The sequence below is a fragment of the Aethalodelphis obliquidens genome, unplaced genomic scaffold (genome assembly GCF_003676395.1).
Source record: "Aethalodelphis obliquidens isolate GAN/ISIS:26980383/991018 unplaced genomic scaffold, ASM367639v1 scaffold7, whole genome shotgun sequence".
Lineage (NCBI taxonomy): Eukaryota > Metazoa > Chordata > Mammalia > Artiodactyla > Delphinidae > Aethalodelphis > Aethalodelphis obliquidens.
Window position 1 is genome coordinate 13,576,552 of NW_020837951.1, and position 21,864 is coordinate 13,598,415.

The window sequence follows — 21,864 nt, forward strand, 5'->3', positions numbered from 1 at the left end:
GGCCCTGCCCAGCTCACAAAGTTTTCACGAGGCCCAAATATGATACCCGAGCCCTAGTGCTTTGTAGTGTAATGGCATCTTGCCACACGTGATAGGCTACAAACGTGTCAGGGCTTCTTTTTCTCGTCCCCGCTGCTGACAACCTGTCATGAGGCTGACTTGCTTCCTTGATGTGTGTAGAAACAAAGGTCTGGCCCAGCAAGTGATGGGGACATCTGTCTCAAAGCTGGTATCCTGGCCAAAAAAAAAAAAAAATCATCCCTACTCGCTAAGGTAACAAGCGATTTGTGGGACAAGCACTACTAGGGACAAATATCACTCTGTCCCTTTCATCGCTTATATCTAATGGGAAAAGACACATACTCTCTTCAGACACTGTGAGCTGCAGCCATTCTTTCGGTAAAGCTTTATTGAGACCTACTGTGCTGGCCCCTAGGGTGTGGGGAACGGTAAGATGTGCACCCTACCCTCAAGAAACTCTTAGTGCAGTGGGTGAAACAGGTATAAGTAGCTCATTGAAACTGATACATAAGAGAGGCTCAGAGACAGCACAGGAACTCAGATCCGTTGGTTGAAGCGCGGAGGGCTTCCTGGAAGAGGTGGCCTGTAAACTCACCCTTAAAATATTTTTGAGATGCAGAGAATAGGGCTGTGAGGGACAGTAAAGACCCAGAGTTGGGATGCAGTCTTGCCCTCAGGTAAGGTCTGGGAGGTGGAACCGCGGAGGGGAGGGCAGGAAGGCAGGATGGGCTGGAGCACAGAAGGCATCTAAGGTGGTCCCAACTGCCCAAAAGTAGCAGCACTGGGTGGGAGGTTCCCAAATCAACCTGCGTGTGACCTTTCAGGCTGTTAACAGCAGGATGAGACGATGATTTGAAACCGTTAACTAATTTACCTTCCACCAAAGCCCTATGTTAAGTGCACCAAACACCTGATGTCTTACCTCTTACAGACGATTCAAGAGGAGGGGAGGCAAGATGCAGGCAAAGCTGCTGTTTCATTGGCTCCTCACAAAACCCTTGTGAGGCAAGCATCGTGTAATCCCCTTTTAGAGACCGGGAAGCTGAGGCCAGAGAGGCCCGGTGCCCTGCCTAATGTCAGGTGGGAGAAGGGGAGGCAGTGGAATTCGAAGCCAGGTCTTTGCTTCTAGTTACTTTCCTTCGTTTAGATTGACGAGGAATCTTCAGTTCCTTTTGTGTCTTCAGCCAAGATGAAGTCACATCTTTACGGGAAGCCCTGGGAGGCAACAGGTCCCTCTGCTCCCAGCCAGAGGGCCTGCCCGTGGGAACCACAACGTCACCCCGATGGTGCCCAGGAGGGGCGCGTGAGCACAGTCAGCAAAGGGAACGTTTGCTGTTACCTGGCAGCTCACAGGCCTCCTTGGGGGTGTCCACAGGTGATCCTCAGACCACCCTGAGCCATATGGACGACTATTTATGCCTTTAATTGTTCATTTCTGATTGCAAGAGACACATACTCATGGTAGAAAAACTGGAAAACTACAAATGTAGTATACAAAAGGAAGTAAAAATCAGTCATGAGCCCAGTGTCCAGAGAGTACTACTAGAAACATTTTAATAAATTTTCTATGTCTTTTTGAAACAGTAGATACAAACACACACACACACACACACACACACACGCACACACACACACACGGACTTTTAAAAATGCATTTAAATCATACTAATTACAGCCTTATGCTCTCCTTTGTTCACTTAACACCCCCTTATCCCATTCTTCCGTTAGCCCTTGTTCATAGGTGAAGCCAAGGAAACTAAGAAGAGGGAGATAATGTGTTCAAGCCCAATCTGAATCAGTGGTGGAATCAGGATTCACACTTTCGATGTGATTCACAGTCAGATGGAGAAACTGAGGCACCAAGAGGATCAGCCTGTCTGAGGTCATGTGACTGCAGGGCTCCTGGACTCTTCTCTGCCTTTCATCTGGTGTCTGGGCACGGCTCCCGGAGATCTCAGGAGAGGATTTGCTCTGTGGGTCTGAAAGAGACCGTGGGTCCAGAAGCCAGTGGGCGGGACACTGTGCCCACCTGCGCCTGGGAGAGTGATGCTTCCTGTGCTTTCAAGCAGCTGTACCCCAGTGGAGCAGACAGGACCCACTTCCCCTTCCTGACCCCTGCTCCCCTACTGAGCTCCAGAGCAGAGACTTGCTAAGCCTCAGTTCCTACTTCAGCATGAAGGTGAAAATCCTAGCCTCACAGTGTTGCTATGAGGATGCCAAGGTTGTGGAAACCACTAGTTTTGGACACTGTGGGGTCCCAGTCTAATAATAACAGAACCAAGGGTCCCAAACAGTCATGGAGTGCCGAGCCTACCGGTAGACGCTGAGCTGAGGGCTCACAGGCATCATTGCATGAAACTTGCATAAAAACCCCAAGAGGAGGTGTGATGATTATCACCCCGATTTTATAGAGGAGGAAACCCAGGCTCTGAGAGGTAAAAATCACCCACCCAAGGTCACACAAGTGCCGGGAGCCAGGACTTGGACCCAGATCAGTCTATGCCAGATTCAAACCCTTAGCCCATGACGTGATCAGCATAAGGTGGAAATGGTACAGAAAAAGGTGAGGTCGGTTTTAGGTCTGCGCAGACTGCAGGTTCATTTTTAAACAAGCATAACGATGAGAACGACAGCTTACTGAGCACCTACTTTACTTGCATTACCTGCAAGTACCACCCTTAATATTGATAACTGACCTAGGAGGAAGGCACTGTTGTCCTTACTTTACAGATGAAGAAACAAGCTCAGAGAGGCCAGGCAACTTCCCCAAGGTTACACAGCTAGTAGGCATGTCTCTGCCTCCACAGTGAGAGGTTTTACCCATGGTGGTGTCCTCTCCAGTGCTTTGGGGAGCAGGAGAGGGTCAGATGGATGTGATGTCCCTTCTGGACCAGCCACCAGCCCTTCTTCTCCAGGGGAGATGGGCCTGCCTGGAGCACTCCACCTGGCGGAACCTCTTGGGTAGGATTGACACCGGCCACGGGGAAGGGGAAGGATGAAATCAGGGGAGCTGCTGGGGGGCCACTGAGCCTTTGCCAGGAGCTGGATCTCATTTGCTGCCTTGGCATCTGGGACTTGCGTTCGTTTAAGCAAAGCACATTCATGTGGCACAGAGTTTGGGGACCATTCCAGAGAGGCTGGGATATTACAGTCATCTGGCTGATGACATTTCTTCCTTTTCAGGTCCTTTCCTCAACTCCCACCTGTCTCAAGGCATTTCTTCCGTAGAAAATCCGGGGTGTATGGTGCGAATGTCATCATAGCTGTCCCAGCCAATCCTGGTAAGGCAGGGAGGTGAAGGTCACCCAGCAGGTCAGTGGCTCGGCTATGGTGGCCTGTGATTCCTCTCTGGTGGGAGGAGGTCAGCTGAGTCATCGTCCCTCCCCGCCTGTTGCTCTCACCCTCCTGTCGCCCTCTGGGCAGTTGGATCCATTCTTCCAGCAGTAGGGCCCCTGTTCTCTTTGTACAGATGAAAAGCAGGAGCTCAGAGAAGAGCAACTCCCTCGGGGCAGCCAGGTGCCTAGAGGCAGAGCCTCCTAGGACCTGGGTCTGCTGCCACACACCCCTGCCCTTGGGCTGTACCCACTAACTTGTCGATTTCAATATTGAAGGTTCTCTCTATGGAAACAACTGATTTCTATCCCCGCTTCCTCTCACAAGCACAGCTCCATCTGGGGAGAAATCCCAGGGCTGGCAATGGAGTGGAATCCACCTGGGACACGGGTGTCTGGGATTGGGGGGGTGGGAGAAAAGTTCCTCTCTGCTGCTACTGTGCCCCCTGGGGAGCTGCCTGCCCCTCGGATGTCTCCTGGGGGCGGGGTGGGGGTATGAGTGCACTCCCAACCCCCTAGACCATTGAGTGTCCGGTGTTCAGCCTGCCCCGGACTCTGTACTCTTGCTGTGGGACCTTGGGCCAGTCACCTGCCATCTCTGAGCTCACGTTCCCAGGACTTCCCTGGCGGTCCAGTGGTTAAGACTCCGCACTCCCAATGCAGGGGGCACGGGTTCGATCCTTGGTCAGGGAAGATCCCACATGCTGCATGGTGTGGCAAAACAACAACAACAACAAAAAAAAAAAACACAAAGGCAAATCTGAGCTCACGTTCCCATCTGCATAGTGGACAGGTGGGTGGGGACAGATACAGTGCTGACCATGTGGGATTCTGAGCCAGACCGAAGGAGGCCCTCTTCCCCACGGCACGTGAGCAGCATGCCCTGGTCAGGGCATGCAGATCACTTCAGACTGTCTCCCCGCAGCCTCTCACTTGCATTTGGTCAAGAGCAGGTGTTGGAGTCCAATAGTCCAGTTCAAGTCCCAGCTCTGTCACTTAGTAGCTGTGTGTCCTTGGGCAAGTTCTTTAACTTCTCTGTGCCTCCATTTCCCCAAGTGTTAAAAGGTGATGATAAATTCCTACCTTGTAGGGATGTGTGGGAATGAAGCAAGCCAACACATGGCAGGAACTTCGATGGAGCCCCTAGTGTGAGCGGCGTGTAGTATTCCTGCTACAATTACTACCAAGGTCTTAACCCTCAAGCTCCAGCCCACTGAGGAGCCGTGAGTCAAGGCCATACAGCTCTCTTCCCACTAGCCCTGGCTCTGTCTCCCGATCGCTGATCCACCAGAGGCCAGCTCCTTACCCTGTGGGGCCTCAGTGACCTCATGTAGAAAATGACACTTGGACTTCACTCTGGGTCGCGAGACACAGCACAGAGCTGACACTTAGGAGACAATCACGAACAGATCTTCCACAGGCTGGGTGCTGTGCACCTCTGAGGGTGTTTCTGCAAAGCCCAGCGTCATCAGGACTTGAGGGGGAGGGAATGTGCACCCCTTCCTCCCTCTGGCATGGACCTGCCTAAACCGTGTGTTGGGCTGTTAAGATCCAGAGAGTTCCTTTTTTCATTGCAGTCAGGTGTTTTCAGAGCCTCACCACTCACTGATGCCGGCACCAGTTCCTTCCAGCCCAGAGGCCTCTTTGCGGCTCCGCAGGACAGCCCTGCCCTCTGCCCAAGGTCCAGGGTGGAGCTGGAAAGCTGACAGGGGGGTAGAGCCTGACACAGATGGAGGCCACCCTGCGATCCTGCTCTACTCCTGCCTCTCGCCCTGGCTTCTGCCAGCCCGCCGGCCCTGCCCACCGGTGCAGGTGAGAGTTTGAATCAGGAATAGTTTGTCTTTGGGCTTCTGTGAAGACAGGGAAGGGATCCCCAGAATCTTAGGTCTCAGGGGGCTGTGAGCATCTCTGGTCTAACCCCTGTCACCCACTGTGCAGATGGGCACAGGGAGGCCAAGGAACGTGCCCAGGTTTGCACAGCCAGCCAGCAGGGGACCCAGGCTCCTCCACCCAGGCCTGGAAGAGCGCTTACCTGCCCCCTGCCCTGACCAGAACACAGTCCCCACAGGAGGAGCAGAGCTTAGGGAGGGCCAAGCCTGGAGGAGGTCACTTTTCAGGAAAGGGCTAAGGGCGCCTTGTCAACCGGGGGAAGGCCTGCCTCCTGAGGCCCGAGACTTGGTTCTAGAAGTGGGAAAGGGGAAAGATGGAAAGACGGGATTGACACCCTCCGAGGTGCCCAGAGCACTGCAGGCCAGGGAGGTAGAGGGTGCAGCCAGCCTTCGCCCTGGAGGGAGACCATAAACACCTGTGCCCAGGTGTCATCCTGACCTTCTTTTACACAACCCTCTAGCTCTTCACAGAGCACATTCACACCTAGGAGGTCCTTTGATCTCACAACAGCCCTGATAATATGCCATCACTATTTGCATTTTATAAGTGAGGAAACTCAGACGGATGGGCAGTGTGATGTGACAGGGAACAGTTTTCCCACTGGATCCCCACCCTGGCTCAGCTACCACCTCACTGGGGACCTCTGGCAAGCCTCTTCTCCACTCTGGGCCTCAGTTTTCCCATCTGTAAAATGGGGCAGCTGAGAACCCAATGGCCTCTGAGAACCCTCCTGGTATTCAATTCTCTTACCACAGGGCAGCAGCCCCTCCAACCTGCCAATTGAACTGCCCCCCATTTTACAGTTAAATAAGCATGGATGTGCCTCCTAGCTTGTTGCATTTTCCCAGGCTTGGGTTACTGTCAACCTCACTTTACACGCAAGGTAAATATGGACAACCAGGACGTGAATTGACTTGCCTGAGATCCCACAGGGGCTTAGTGACTGAGCAGGAGGGTGAAGGTAGAAGCTCTAACTAGATTTTTCCCCTTACTTCCCTAGAGCAATACTGTCCAGTTCAGCAGCCGCTGACACGCGGGGCTGTAAAGTGTGTGTGGCCAGCTGAATAACGCTCTCCAAAGATGTCTACACCCTAATCCTCAGATCTGTGAGTATGCTACTTTACATGGCAAAAGGGACTTTGCAGATGTGATTAAGGATCTTGAGATGGGGAGGTTATCCTGGATTATTTGGGCAGGCCCAATATCATCATAAGGATCCTATAAGAGGGAGTCGAGGGTAAGAGTCAGAGAAGGCAGAGTGACAAGTAAAGCAGAGGGAGAGAAGATGTGACAACAGAAGCAGTTTGGGATATGCACTTTGAAGATGGAGGAAGGGATGGATGGATGGGTGGGTGGGTGGGTGGATGGATGGATGGATGGCTGGATGGATGGATGGATGGAAGGAGGGCTGGAGAAGACAAGGAACGAATTCTCCCCTGGAGTCTCCAGGACGAACACAACCCTGCCAACATCTTGATTTTAGCCCCCTGAGACTCATTTCCAACTTTCTAACCTCCAGAACTGTAAGATAATAAATCCATGCTGTTTCAAAGCACTAAGTGTTAATGTGTTACAGCGGTGGTAAAAGACTAACATGGCACTTGACGTGACCACTCCAAATTGAGATGAACCATGAGTCCTAAAATACGTAACATATTTAAAAAATATAAGTTTATTTTTTAATTTATGTTTGGCTGCGTTGGGTCTTCGTTGCTGTGTGTGGGCTTTCTCTAGTTGCAGAGCATGGGGGGTCTACTCTTGTTGTGGTGCGCAGGCTTCTCATTGCGGTGGCTTCTCTTGTTGCGTAGCACGGGCTCTAGGCGCGCGGGCTTCAGTAGTTGTGGCACACGGGCTCAGTAGTTGTGGCTCGCGGGCTCTAGAGTGCAGGCTCAGTCGTTGTGGCGCACGGGCTTAGTTGCTCTGCGGCATGTGGGATATTCCTGGACCAGGGTTCGAACTCATGTACCCTGCATTGGCAGGCGGATTCTTAACCACTGCGCCATCAGGGAAGTCCTACATACCATATTTTGAAGACTTAGTATGAGAAAGAGAATTTCATTGATTTCCTTAATATTTTTATATTGATGACATGTTGAAATGATCAACATTTCATTATTTTAGATTAAATAAAATTTATTAAAAGTAATTTCCCCTGATCTTTTTTTAATGTTTGTATTAGGAAATTGACAATTACATGTGTAGCTCACATTATATGTCTACTGAACATCCCTAGAGGACTTTTCTCATCGCCCTGATGAAGGAGTAGTCTCCACCCCTCTGTTGTAGCTGGGGATGGGGCCTTGCACTGAGTAATGGAATCACACACCCCCAACACACACACACACACACACACACACACACACACACACTGCAGGTGAGGGGCCTTGGTGGTGGGCGAGTGTCCTGGCCCCCCCTCGCCACTCCCATCTGCCTGGGCTGAGCCCTGCCTCTGGGCCAACCCATGTCCCTGCTAGATGTGACTTCTATTTTTAGCAGCTGTACTCGCTGGCTCCGCATAGCTAGCTCCGAGGCTTGCTGGGTGGGGGCCAGCCCCAGGCCTGCCCTCTCCCTGCCAACGGCGGTCTCAGGAGGAGCTGACACCCTGGTGATGGGGCCTCTCAAGGCGCGTAAGTCAGCCTTGCAACATCCCTGGCAAGGAAATACTATCATAATCTGTAAGTTTTCTGTGACGAGGCCGAGGCTCAGAGGTCTCTCCAAGCGAGGAGGGGGCAGAGCTGAGTCAGTCTTCCTCCCCAAGGCCTGACCTGCTCAGGGACTCGAGGAAGTCACCAATTCTTGGATGGCATTTCTCTGGAGCGTTTTCTACCTTGGAAAGTATTCTAAGCCAGAGAAAAGGAGAGAATCCATTTGGAAGGAGGGAGGGAGGTGGATGAAGCTTCCAGGTGTGCAGCTGACATCTCCTGTTGCAGTGGGTCCCAGTAATGAAAGCACCCACACGTATGGAAAGGCAACACAACACGAAAACCAGGATTGCCCTGTGGTTAGAACTCAGGTGCCGGCCTCTAGAACACCCGGGTTTCGATGCTGCCTGTCTGCTGGAGCCCTCAGCCTCGGTCTCCTCCACTGCACAATCGGCGTAGGAGGGGTCAGAGGACAAAATGAGGTCATGAACATAAGTGCCCAGCCCCGAGCCAGGCACTGGGGAGCCCACCTCAGTAAACAATCGTTATTGTTAGTATTTACCAAGGGCTTACTGTGTCCTCTCAGCAAAACATCCCAACAATTCATGAGGTTACTGTTGTCATCATCCCCATTTAACAGATGAAGAAACTGAGGCTGAGGGAGGTGAGGTCACTTTTCAAGGTCACATCTGGCGAGAGGCAGAGCTAGGAATTTTTTGGTAACAGCTTTAGGAAGGTATAATTAAGATATAATGTACATACCATACAATTCACCCATTTAAAGTGTACAATTCAATGGCATTTATATATATATTTCTCATTCTTTGGTAGAACCCTAACTGATACAGTTACAGTCTACAAGACTTGTTTTTAGTTTTAAATACTGTTCTATTTTCCAAATATAAATTTGTTAGGGAATTCCCTGGTGGTCCAGTGGTTAGGACTCTGTGCTTCCACTGCAGGGGGCCCGGGTCCACTCCCTCATGCCGCCATTACAGCCAATAAATAAATAAATAAATAAATAAATAAAAACAAAATAAAATAAATATAAATTTGTTTTTAAATGAACAAAATACATAATCATTTAAAATAATATAAAGGTAGGGTGCATTTTATGATAAGTAAATTATATTTCAATAAGCCATTAAAATAATAATATTAAAGTGATAACTGCTCATTATTGTTATTTTTTTTTGCGGTACGCGGGCCTCTCACTGTTGTGGCCTCTCCCGTTGCAGAACACAGGCTCCGGACACACAGGCTCAGCGGCCATGACCCACGGGCCTAGCTGCTCCGCGGCATGTGGGATCTTCCTGGACCGGGGCAAGAACCCGTGTCTCCTGCATCAGCAGGCGGACTCTCAACCACCGCGCCACCAGGGAAGCCCTGGAGTTTTATTTCTTATTGTTTAAAATGTCCCCATTCAAATAAGGTCTGTAGTTTCTTTTTTATTTTTAACTTATTTTATTTATTTGGGCTGCCTCGGGTCTTAGTTGTGGCATGTGGGATCTTAGCTCCCCCACCAGGGGAACCCGTGTCCCCTGCATTGGAAGGCGGATTCTTAACCAATGGACCGCCAGGGAAGTCCCAGTTCTGTAGTTTCTTTTTTTTTTTTTTAACATCTTTATTGGAGTATAATTGCTTTGCATCGTTGTGTTAGTCGCTGCTGTATAACAAAGTGAATCAGCTATACATATACATATATCCCCATATCCCCTCCCTCTTGCGTCTCCCTCCCACCCTCCCTATCCCACCCCTCTAGGTGGTTACAAAGCACCAAGCTTATCTCCCTGTGCCATGCAGCTGCTTCCCACTAGCTATCTATTTTACATTTGGTAGTGGATATATGTCAGTGCCACTCTCTCACTTCGTCTCAGTTTACCCTTCCCCCTCCCTGTGTCCTCAAGTCCGTTCTCTACATCTGCATCTTTATTCCTGTCCTGACCCTAGGTTCTTCAGAACCTTTTTTTTTTTTTATTCTCTATATATGTGTTAGCATACGGTATTTGTTTTTCTCTTTCTGACTTACTTCACTCTGTATGACAGCCTCTAGGTCCATCCACCTCACTACAAATAACTCAATTTCATTTCTTTTTATGGCTGAGTAATATTCCATTACATATATGTGCCAAGTCTGTAGTTTCTTAATAGTGTCATACCAGCTTCAATTCCTTGGTTTTGAAAATGCACTATGGTTATGTAAGAGGCTATGATTAGGGAAAACTATGTGATGGGGTACACAAGAATTCTGTACTATTTTTGTAACTTTATGTGAGTCAAATTATTTCCAAATACAATGTTAAAAAAGGTTTTTTTAAGTTTAAAAGTATTTATTTAGATTTTCTTCTAAGTTTTATGGAGTCATATTTTAACTCTTTCTCCATCAGAAATCTATTTGATATAAAGTGAGAGATGAGACTGACTTAATTCTTTTCCAGATGGCTGGCCAATTGTCTTAGCCTTGAGGTTGAATCAATCTTCCTTTACCTGGTGATTTGGTCACCACCTTTATTACACACTGAAGCCTGTAAATGATAAGGACTGTTTCCGGGCTATTTTTCTTCTTCTGATCCATTACCATTTCTTATGTCCTTACCATGCTGTTTTTGATTACTAAAGTTTCCGAGTATGTTTTAAAATGTGACATGACAGGTGTTGGTTTCCTTCACACATCAAATTAACCCTTTTTTTGTAATTGTATTTTTCAACATTTTTTGACTTTTTATTCTTGCAGATGGAACAAACATGATAAAAAATATTTCAGAGATTTTTATGGGAGTCTCATTAAACTTGCAAATTACCTTGATAAAAGTTGACATCTTTACAACATCCAGTTTTCCTGTCCAAGACCACAGTAGGAATGAAGCTTCATTTATTTATCTTTTTCTGTTTCTCAGTAAAGATGTGTGGCTGTCTTCTTATCAGTCTTTCACATTTCTTGTTAAGGTTAGTTATTGATATGTTATGACCGAAAATTTTTAAACTTATGCTTTCTAATTGGTTATGTTAGTATGTAGGGTGGTACAGATGTATAGGATGGTGACTGCCTTTTATATCCAGTCACCTTGCTGAATTCTCTTATTTATTCTGGTAGCTCTTTCAGTTAATTTTACTGGTTTTCAAGATGGACAAACAAATCCTGTTTAAATCAGCATAATTTTGACTCTTTTACAAATAGCAGCAAACGCTGGAGCCACAAGGATCATCTGATGGATAAACATAAGCAAGTTACTTATCATCTGTGAACTTCAGTTTCCTTATAAGGAAAAAAATGGAAACAATGCTAATACATAAAATAACTATCTATCTTGTTGAGGTGCTAGGAGTATTCAGTAAAATAAGATATTTAATATAATCTCCAATTTCAGAATCCTTAAGAAGTGGTAGTCTTTTTCCTAAGTCACCTCCTTGCTTCACATTACGGCAATGGCTAAAACTTTCAGATCAACGTTGAATAATAGTATTGGGTCCTATTCTTTTTTTTTTTTTTTTTTTTTTTGCGGTACGCGGGCCTCTCACTGTTGTGGCCTCTCCCGTTGCGGAGCACAGGCTCCGGACGCGCAGGCTCAGCGGCCATGGCTCACAGGCCCAGCCGCTCCGCCGCATGTGGGATCCTCCCAGACCGGGGCACGAACCCGTGTCCCCTGCATCAGCAGGCGGACTCTCAACCACTGCGCCACCAGGGAAACCCTGGGTTCTATTCTTTATTGAGTTCCTAATTTTGATTGGAGGACTTCCACGGTTTTACCCAAAGAGCCTATTAATCAAGCCGTCATGCCTCTAGAGCTATTTCATAAACACAACATGAAAATCACAGACTCCTCTTTAAGGCAATTGTTCTCCCTTAAATCTGAAAGCTCAGAACTTCTGACAAATTTGTTATTTATACATCAATAAAACTGGGGGGAAAATTTTTAAGGTTGCTGGAGGTTTCTGTGCCTTGTTTTCTTAACGGGTCAGTTCCTTACTTTACGAGTCTGAGGAACTCTGGGATCTGAGTGAGGACAAACCCCAGGAAGTCAGGGTAGATTAAAGCTTCAGCGGGACTTCCCTCCCTCTGGAGCTTGGACAGAAAGGGCACTGGACCTGGAATCCTTTAACCTGCTTTCAGATCCTTACCCTTGCTGGCTGTGAGACCTTGGGCAAGTCACATCACCATCTCTGAGCCCAACTGCCCTCATGGGCAAAGCTGGGTGACACAGTTCCCAACTGGTGGGGTTATGAGGGGCAGCTGGATGACACATGTGAGGTCCAGACACACAGAAGATTCCCAGGAACGTTAACTGAAGCTGAGTGCTCTGGGGGATTGTGTGCTGGGCTTATCTAAGAGGACGAATCCCTAAAGCCTTCTACCAATAAGTTGTTTATTAGGTGTTCACTCATCAAATCCTCCCAACATCTATGTTCCTGGCACCGGGCTAGTCTTGGCAATCAGTGTTCAACATCCCAGCACAGGGCAGAGGGGAGACAGACAGTAAATGAGCCCAAATAAATGTGCCTTCCTGCAGGGAGGGGCTGGCAAGGGCCTGATGGGGGAGCAGCTGATTGCCAGAGTCCGTCCCCCTCCCTTGGTCCCCTGGGTCGGGCCAGGCCGCCAGCACCCGCAGCCATATGGAATGCATCGAGCAGCTCCAGCATTCCAAACACGCTGTTCTGCTCTCCCAGGCGCCTTTTCCTGAACCGTGCCACGCCTTCTGCAGGCAGCCAGGGCCTCAGTGCCCAATACGAGGGCCTCCCCGAGGCTGCCTTCCACCTGTGCAATGTCAAGGTCAGCGGGGGGGTGGCGGGTGTCCCCGATGCTCTGTAGCTGCTCCTCCACGGCCCTGGCAGGGACTGGTAGGTGGCCTGGAGAGAAGAGACCAAGTGGCCCCAGGGGCCGCTGGAATCACAGCGTCTGGTTGCTTTGTTGTAGGAAAGTAGTAGAAACATTTAAAATAAAAATTCTACTGTATAGCACAGGGAACTATATTCAATATGCTGTGATAAACCATAATGGAAAAGAATATGAAAAATTATATATATATATATTAACTGAGCACTTTGCTGCACAGCAGTAATTAACACAACATTGTAAATCAGCTATACTTCAATTTCTTAAAAAAGAAATAATGAAATAAAATTAAATTAAAAATCCTCAATTGGGCATGCAGGTCCCCCACAGATCTTTCTAATCAGGTTTCCCGTAACTTTGTCTTACTTCCCCTCCTTGACAGCGTCAGGAGTCTTGGGGTACATGATTGATTCTGGGCCTATCACAGAGCAGTGTCAGGTCATACTTGACCCTCAGTGGTTGGTTTGATGAATGACTGGGTGAGGGATGGCTGAGCACCAACCATGTGCGGGCATAAGTCCCACACTAAGCTCACTTCCCTGACAGAAGGCCCCTGCCTTAAGCATGGTCCCTGTTTACAGAGGAGGTGACTGAGGCTCAGAACTGGAATCCAGGCTTCGCCCTTCCCTCCACTCCGGAGGTCTGCAAACCGCCACTCACCTGAACCAGGCTGGGGGCTTGTTGAAACAGAGCGCTAGGGGAATTTCCTGGCGGCCCAGTGATTAGGAGTTTGAGCTTCCACTGCCAGGGACCCAGGTTTGATCTCTGGTCAGGGAACTAAGATCCCACAAGCCGCGTGGCATGGCCAAAAAAATTAATTAATTAAAAAAAAATAACAGTGCTGGGTCCACCCCCAGATTTTTATTTTATTTCATTTTTATTTTTTGCCGTACGCGGGCCTCTCACTGCTGTGGCCTCTCCCGTTGCGGAGGCTCCAGACGCGCAGGCTTAGCGGCCATGGCTCACGGGCCCAGCCACTCTGCGGCATGTGGGATCCTCCCGGACCAGGGCAAGAACCCGCGTCCCCTGCATCGGCAGGCGGACTCTCAACCACTGCGCCACCAGGGAAGCCCCACCCCCAGATTTTTAAATTCAGTGGTTCTGGGGTGGAGCCAGAGAATTTGCATTTGTCACACGTTCCCAGTTAATGCTGATGCTCTTGGTCCAGGACCACACTTTGGGAAGCTCTGCCTACACTATGGTGCCCCCTCTGAATAAATTTTCAGCAATTAGGGAGACGTGACATTCACCGTGGGCCACTTTCCATGGCAAGGATGTATGATGAGCCGCCTTCCCTATACCGATAGTAGAGGGTTCCATTCCTGACTGTTCCACCTGCAGGGGAATGCCCCGCTCCCCCATACTACATTCAGTCGTCTGAGTGCTCCTCCTGGACACCACAGGGCACGGACTTCCTAAAGTGGGGTGCGTCCATTGAGCAAAGAGCACAAGTGATTGTCGATGATGAATTTGCTTCCTTAAGTGACCATCAGGAGAGGGGACAGTCAGAGCTAAAGAAGGAGCTGGAAGGCTTGGAGAAAACTGGCAGCTGCTTCCAAGAAAGGGATATACAGGATGGCTGGAGAGTTGAGTAATGTGGAAGGCAGGACAGGAGCTGAGCGTGCTGGGAAGAGAGTGATGGGGCAGCTGCAGACTTGGAGAGGAAGCTACCTGCATCACCGCTGAAACCAGGGGTGCCCGGGGCCTGGTAAGCAGAGAGCTGGGCCAGAGAGCTGAGGAAATCAGGGGGTTCTCGGAATGCATTTCCATTTTATTCCGCCAGTGTTTACATGTGGCTTCTTTGAGCAGAGCAAGAGTACCCTTACCCATGCGGCACACCTTATAAATTAGGCTATTAAATGATGACATTGCCACACAAGGGGGTTGTCATAATTAATAATCACAGCTGCCGTTTATTGTGTCTATTATGCACCAGGACTTTTACATACAAAACCTCGTTCAGTCCTCCCAACAACCTCCAGAAAGTGGGTTCTGAGATTATCCCCATTTTTCAGATGAGGAAACTGAGGCTAAGGGAGCTTAAATAACTTGGCCAAGGTCCTAGTCTCTAGGAAATGACAGGGCTACTGTCTCACCATCTCTAAACCGTCACTTTCCTCTCTATCACCCTGCCCTTCATTTCCTGAACACCTGCTCCCTGCACGGCCCTGGGAGGGACCACAGATGAATCATTCGAGAAGTCACTGATTCAACAAGCTTTCTTTTTTTTCTTGTTGAGCACTTACTCTTTTGTATGGGCTTCTTTATTTATAGCATGCCTTATTCCAGAAAGCACTTAACATAACTTCTTGATGTACAAGAGAATAAAAATTTTAGAGGCGTGGTCACGTGACGGTTGCCAAATGGAAAACAGAAGCTGGAAAGGTCCGAGGAACCCGGGAATAAGACAGGCAGACAAAAGGCAGAGCTCGTGGTCCTCTGGGTTACAGGAGACAAGCCCCAAATTGTCCTCTGAGCTTTCTAGCGGCCAAAATCTAATCCCACGAGGTTCAGGGCCCATAAGATACCAACGAATCAGCGGCTGCAGGAAAACGTGACTCTCCTGGGCCCTAAGACCAGAGAGGCCTTTTCCTAGGGAGTTGGCGTGAGGAGAACGTGGTGGAACGAAGGGAGCAATGTCCCCAAAAGGAGTACAGGCTGCACGTGCAGCACAGGCCCCGGGGGCTGTTTCCTGTGCTCCCCTCCATGCTGGCCCAAGTCCCAAAGCGGAAGGCAGCTCAGGGGAGAGAACACAGCGCAGGACAGGCCTGCCGGTCTCCATTCTCTGGTTTAATCCCCACACAGCGTTTATAGGAAACATTTAGAACAAACTGGCAGGCTGCTAGCTACATGCAGTCCTCAGGTAAGCTCTGTTTGGATTCATTGCCAACTTTGAACTGTTAGGAAATTTCACCTAAAAAGCCAGATATTGACGGTCTGTTTTAAAAAAAAAGGGGGGGGGGCTTCCCTGGTGGCGCAGTGGTGGAGAGTCCACCTGCCGAGGCAGGGGACGTGGGTTTGTGCCCCAGTCCGGGAGGATCCCACATGCTGCGGAGAGGCTGGGCCCGTGAGCCACAGCCGCTGAGCCTGGGTGTCCGGAGCCTGTGCTCCGCAACGGGAGAGGCCACAGCAGTGAGAGGCCCGCGTACCGCAAAAACAAAAAAATGGATTTGACTACATGGGACCCACATTCCCTAAGGATGAGAATTGGCTTGAGCTGAGTAGTTTTCCGATGATCCCTGCATGGTTCCCTGAGGCCCTTTTTGTTTTCAACTTCCCTACCCGGCTTTGCAAGTTGTCAGGGGCTTGCAGCCTTGGTCTGGGATATTTTGAGTTGTGTCACATTGGTGTGCGTCAGCAGCAGTCAGTAACTGTTTACAGTGCGGGGTCCCAGGCTGCACTCCTTGGGTCTGGGGTGGGGCTCAGTCTTTCTAACAGGTATTGAGGTGCAGGCGTCTCTCCTGACAGGCTGGATGGCTGGCTGGGGCCCAGGAGTGATTGTATAGCTGCTCAGCACCACCGATCCAGGGAAATGGATGAATAGTGATCCTTCGAACACAGCTTTTGGCAATTACGGTGGGGCTCTGAGTTCAAGATCACGCTCCCTGACAGATGCCCAGAGTGTAGCTCCGCTGAGTCTCTGGGGGAGTCCTGGGTCAGGTGCTGTCAATCACAGTGGTGCTTGCCCTAGGCTGCACGTTAGAACCACCTGGAGAACTTTTCAACCCATCCTCAGGCCCAGGCCACCTCCCAGACCAATTAAATCTGAATCTCTGCGGAGAACACAGGCGTCAGCATTTTGAAGCTCCCCAGGTTATCCCAGAGGACTGCCAGGTGTGAGGTGCAGGGCTTAAAAAGGACCATGTTCTCTGGGCGAGGTCTGGTATCAGCTGGAGAGATACTGAGATGAGGAAGGCTTCCGGGAGAGCAGAGAGGATGGAGGTAAGTGGACTGTCAGGGTAAGTGTGATGAGTACTCTGGGAACCCAAATAGAGACCCCTAAGCCAGCCTGAGGGACTCAAACTCTCCACCACCCCATCCTCTGGAGGAGAGGCCTGGGCTGAATTTTGGGAATAAATACCATCCAGCCACATAAAGAAGGAGAGGAAAATCCCAGCCAAAGCAAGGGTACAGTCCAAGACTCTGAGGCCCGAACGGAGAGGGGGAAGAGATAGAGCGGAAGGTTGTCTGGTGCAGCTGAGTCAAGGGTAGGGGGAAGGAATATGAGAAGAGGCCACAGAAGCAGGAAGGGTTCAAATCACAAAAGGCCTTGCATGCCAAGCTAGGGAGATGGAATTTTGCCCTGAGGCTCAGAGGAACTTCTGGAGGGTTTTAAGTCCAAGAGTCATATGGATGAACAAATCCATAATGGGCTTGGGTTATCAAGGAGGGCTTCCTGGAGGAGGTCAGACTTGAGCTGAGGGAGGGGGGAGGATTTGGAAAGCTGGCCGGGAGGGAGAGGTGTGGGTATTCTGATCAGCTTGCTACTGTTACAGCTCTTCAAAACCCTTCCCTCCCCCACGCCCTTTGAAACCATTTGAATCACAAGCTGCCCCTGTTTAGAGTTGTGTTTGTCGGTTATTTGAAAGTTGTGGTTTCTCTTTAGCAGATTCTGGGCCCCATCCTTTGACTAGGAACCAGGAAGGAATAAAGAACGCATCCTCTTGCCCAGAGAGCTAATTATTGAAATACTGAGGGCCTCACCAGGGTTTATGGCGTCACTGATCTCTGTCATCCAACAGCTCCTAAATTCTAACTGGTCAAAGTTTTCAGTACATTTTTATGGGCTGCCCCAAAGCCAGCTGGAAGCTTTTTTTCCATAAACTTTCCCTGAGACAAGTAGCCAGGTTTCACATATTAAAATGAAAACGTCAAAAGGGTTGTTTAAAAAAAGAAAGAAAGAAAAGAAAAAGATGCAGCTCAGCTCACAAAACTCACATCAGAGTCCAACAGCATCTGCCTGGGTTTTTCTGCAAGGCTGATGGTTGAGTTAGAACGATGATGATAATCCCATGATCACTTTATCCATTCACTCAACAAACACTTCCTGAGCATTTACTGGGTACCAGGCTTGAGCTTGGCACCAAGCTGAGAAGATGCCTTAGGCATGATTGCCCCATCCCCACTGCCCCCAAGGGCTCAAAATACTTTAGAGTTTACAAAGTGTTTTCACGTGTAATTTTGGGAGCTGTAGGTAATGTTATTATCCCCATTTTTCAGAGGAGGAAATTGAGGCTCGTAGAGGTTAGGTAACTTGCCCAGAGTCACAATAGTAATAAGGGGTAGAATTCAACCTTGGGTCATCCATGTTCAGAACCCACGTTCTGTCCACTCCACCCTGCTCCTTTTTAAGCAACACCATCTAACCGTTATTGGCTTAAGTTGAACAATAGCTCCAAGAGGTTTAGCTGCAACTTATAATCTGTCTAATATCTGCCCTCGTCTTAGAACCTGATTTCTCTTTTGAGGGAATTCGCCCATTGTGAGGAAGGGAAACTAGCACCCACCTCCCACGGCTCCGTCACCATGTAAGCCTAGTGAGACCCAGTGCTTCCCCAGCATCTCCTGCCCAGACAGTGGATAGGCACATGTGAAATACAACCTCCGCCAATCAGATCCTCCCTCCTGGGACTGACTCTTGAGTGAGTGTTGAGAGGACCCTTGGAGGTCAAAATCACTCTGAGCAGAGGGCCCCAGATCAGACTGCCTGCAGCATTCCCTTAGCTGGGGTTCCTGTGGCTCCCAGGGCTGCGCCCTTGGTCCAGACCTCTCAGCCCTTCAAGCTGCTACCAAGCTTGCTCTTCTGTGGGATTCCATCCTCATCTGGGTCCTTCTGGCCTTTTAAGGGTTATGAGTGTCGAGATGGAGGCTGAGGTAAAACCCATGGGTGTGGACTGCTGAAGGAGCAACGGGCTGGAGTACACGGACAGAGGGGCAGGAGGGAGGGGAATAAGGGGACCCGAATATGTGCCAGGAGATGGTCTGGGAAGAGTCTGATCGGTGATCTGTTCTCAAGGCTCTGAAAGAGGGATCATCAGTCAGGATTCTCCAGAAAAACAGAACCGATGGAGATAGATAGATAGGTACCTAGGTACATAGATACATACATTGATAGATACAAAGATAGGTAGATTGATTGATAGATACAGAGAGGATAGATACAGACATAGACACATAGATGGACACATAGATAGATATAGATGGTAGATAGCTATAAAATAAATATGTATATACAGTTTTTAAAAGAAATACCTTTATTTTAAGAAACTGGCTCACGGGATGGGGTGACTGCCAAGTCCAGGGCAGGCTCACAGGCTCAAACGCAGGCCCGAGTTGACGCTGTGCTCTTGACACAGCTTTTCTTCTCTGGGAAACATCAGTGTTCGCTCTTCAGGCCTCCAAGTGATTGGATGAGGCCCTCCCACACACTACCAGGGTCATCTGCACTGCCTGTAGATGTTAGTCACAACTACAAAATCCCTTCACAGCCCCACCTAGATCCACATTTGATTAAATAACTGGGTGCTAAAGTTAACCCTCATGGAAGGGTCATCCCAGGTTGGTACCTCCTGGGATTGTCAGAGGGGGTGACTATGGACACGATGGACCAGAGATTGGAGTGAGAAACACTCAACTTGGCACTGGGTCATCTCCTGACTGCAGACGAGGACATGGTCCTTGGTCTCACCAAGGGTTCATTGCCAAAGCCAGGTTGGCTGTGAAGGGCTTGCGAACAGATCACTCATGGTTTGAGCCTGTGCTCTCTCTGTTCCCGCTGCGACCTGGATATACAAGACCCCTCGCTGCGGAGTCCTGTCCCTGCCTCTCCCTTTCCCGGTGGCCACCCCCAGCCCCTGACCTTTTTATGTCCAACTGCCGCAGCATCTCTCTTTCGGCTGTGCCTACTGTGCCTACTGTTCCCACCAACCTAAGTCCCAGGGCCTCTTTCCTGGAAGCCTACCACTCCGGATTCCCTCTCCCTTTCTCTATCCACCCCCACCTCAGCCATCACACACACCCTGGGCCTGTCGAAGCCTCCCAGGTGGCATCCAGACCCCAGTGGTCTGAACCGCATCTGAAGTGAACAGCTCTTGGCTCACGGGCTCCTACCCAGGGTGTCTCACAAATTGGGCTCCCTCCACGCAGCTCTGGCCCAGATGTTTCCTGTCCATGGCAGGAGATGTATGGGATCTTGAACTGTAATCTTGGAAGGGGCAGCTGTAAGACACAGATCCAAGTGGTCCCAGCTAAACCTCTCAAAGCCATTGCCCCAGTTTAGGCCCAAAGGTTAGGGAGCAGAACAGACCACAGAGAGAGAGCAGCCTTGGGAGTTTCTTCTGAGAGCAGCAAAAGCGCGAAGATTCTCTTTAAATCGCTAGAGACTCACGGCCTCTCCAAGCTGATTGTCACCTAGACATTCCCCCACCCAGGCAAGGACTCCCTCAGAAATTCAGGAGAATGTCATATATCACAGAACACTGAACAAGAAGGGTTTTAAAATAAATTTTGGCTGTAGGAAAACCCAAGAGGATTGCTGGAGATCTGACAAAAGCAACAGGGTGTAAATCTCTCAGCAGGCAGGCAGAAACCTTGATCAAAGTATGGCTCATTTGCTAATTTACCACTTGAACAAGTCTTTCCTGGATGACCTTGAGCAAGCCTCACCTGCTCTCCAGGTACCAGTTTGCCTAACTGAACATGAGCAGTTGGGTAATGTGACGTGGAAGGTCCTCTCCAGTGGTGACTACCTGACCCTGAGACTTGTGTCTAATACCTTCCAGCTGCATGACCTCGGGTACCTCACTCAACCTCCTTAACCTCAGTTTCATGATCTGCAAAATGGGGGATTCATAATCCTAGCCTTGTTCATCTTGTAGCGTTGCTGTGGGGATGGAATGGGAGATGTGAAAATACCCTGTGTAAACTCCAAAGAGCTATTCATATATGAAGTATTAGTGCAAGATGAAATATCATTGTATGATGTATCTACGGTGTCTTAATTGCATAAGAAGCTACAAGACCAAATAGCATTCATAGGGGCAGAAGGGCATGGTTGTCAAAGGCTCTGGACCCAGCCTGCCTGGGTTTGTGGCTCAGCTCTCCCACCTTTACCAGGTTCCTCATGAGTAAACTGGGTTAAGAATAGCACATGTGAAACCCAGCGCAGTGCCTGGCACGTGGTGTGCTCTCTAGCAACGCTGATGATTATCATGATTATCTTCCTATCATGAAGCAAGGAGGAAGGGTGGGGCAGTGGGATGGCCACTGGTTTGTTTTTTTTTTAACATCTTTATTGGAGTATAATTGCTTTACAATGGTGTGTTAGTTTCTGCTGTATAACAAAGTGAATCAGCTATACATATACATACATCCCCATATCTCCTCTCTCTTGTGTCTCCCTGCCACCCTCTATATCCCACTCCTCTAGGTGGACACAAAGCACCGAGCTGATCTCCCTGTGCTTTGCTGGCCAGAACTAACTGGGTTCAAACCTCCATTCTACTAGCTGAATCATACAAATGATCATGTGATATCCACTGTCTTCTTTTTTGCTCTCCTCTGATTATTTCTTGAGCAGTTAATAGTTTGTCTCCTTCATGAAATGCCCAGCAAGGGGTTGGCTCCTGGGGACCAGTTCTTGTCTGTTTCCTATCTGCTCAGCTTGGGGCTGGGCGCCCAGCCACCAAGTTGACAGACTCACGGGTTGCTTGATTCTAGAAAAGATGCCTTGTAAATACTGGAATTCACTAATAAAATTCTCCTCTGTATTTTAATATGGGGATAATTTGAAAGATATCTTTACTCTTCCCCAGAAGTATCTGTTGTACAATGGCATAGATTAACAAAAGACACAGTGCCCTTGCTTTGGGCTAGAATTCTATTGACTTATTCAATTTACTTATCTATTTATCTAATTCTGTCTTTTATAATCACATTATTTGTATCATACCAATCAAAATCTCTGATTGAATATAATATATGGACCTAATTCATAAAAAAGAAAACAAAATAACTCACATAATAAATGCGATGTTTGGTGGATCAAATCTCTTTTATGGCGGTGCTGCGGCATGTGGAATCTTAGTTCCATGACCAGGGATAGAACTCGTGCCCCCTGCAGTGGAAGCCTGGAGTCTTAACCACTGGA

The 21,864-nt window shown here is 48.9% G+C and overlaps 1 protein-coding gene across 1 annotated transcript in view; it reads left to right on the forward strand.

The window, feature by feature from the left end:
• The first annotated feature begins 4,649 nt into the window (after nt 1–4,649).
• The window catches only part of PHF19 (PHD finger protein 19), a 42,444-nt gene continuing 25,229 nt past the window's right edge, over nt 4,650–21,864 (forward strand). The window contains exons 1-2 of the mRNA XM_027105024.1: nt 4,650–5,165; nt 6,244–6,349. The gene's annotated coding sequence lies outside the window, so the exon portion shown is untranslated. The remainder of the gene's footprint in view (nt 5,166–6,243; nt 6,350–21,864) is intronic.